Below are 896 nucleotides of genomic sequence, written 5' to 3' on the forward strand. Positions count from 1 at the left end.
TGACTGAGTCATGGCTGTGGGCGGGACAGGTCCAAGCAAATGCTGCATCAAGTAAAAAGCCTGTGGACAAGGCCTGATGACTGAATGTGTACAGTCACCAACCGCCAAAATCTAGACAGGTGGAATACATCCCAAATTGGGGTGCATAGCATGGTGGGGGTCAGCCACCGACCAATTCAATGAAGAAAAAACAAAAAGCCAGCCCCTCATGTGCATTCCAGCACTAAAAATTCCAAACTGTACTTATTATAAAATTTTGAGATTTTTGATGATGATGACGGTGATGATGATGGGGGCGGTAGTGCTTGCGTGTGTGCGGTGATGATGATGGGGGCGGTACTGTCGGGTTGTGTGCGGTGATGATGATGGGGGTGGTAGTGCTGGGGTGTGTGCGGGGATGATGATGGGGGCGGTACTGCCGGGGTGTGTGCGGTGATGATGATAGGGGCGGTAGTGCTTGCATGTGTGCGGTGATGATGAGTGCGGTAGTGCCGGTTGTGCATTGATAATGGGGGCGGTAATGCTGGTTATGCGGTGATGATGGGGGCTCTCTCTCTCTCGTCTTAATGCAACGCTTATTTCATAGGAATCTGTTGCCTTTATAGCACACTATTTACAACGCATCCGTTACATGCGTCACACGCATTGTGACGGATGCCGTTCAACGCAAGTGTGAAAGTAGCTTCTGCTGTCAGCGGGCAAGGAGCCGAGCTGAATGGCAGAGCAAGCATCCAGCACGCATACATTCTGCATCAATTCTACAGTCACAATACATTCACATGTGCCGCCAAATCGCTGCAGAATTATATGCATGGACACTACGCAATGTGCGCAATGTTAATAATAATATCCAAATTCAGTGTATAGTGTGCGGGGGGGGGGGGGGGGGCGGGGGT

This window comes from Anomaloglossus baeobatrachus, chromosome 2 (genome assembly GCF_048569485.1).
Source record: "Anomaloglossus baeobatrachus isolate aAnoBae1 chromosome 2, aAnoBae1.hap1, whole genome shotgun sequence".
Taxonomy (NCBI): Eukaryota; Metazoa; Chordata; class Amphibia; order Anura; family Aromobatidae; genus Anomaloglossus; species Anomaloglossus baeobatrachus.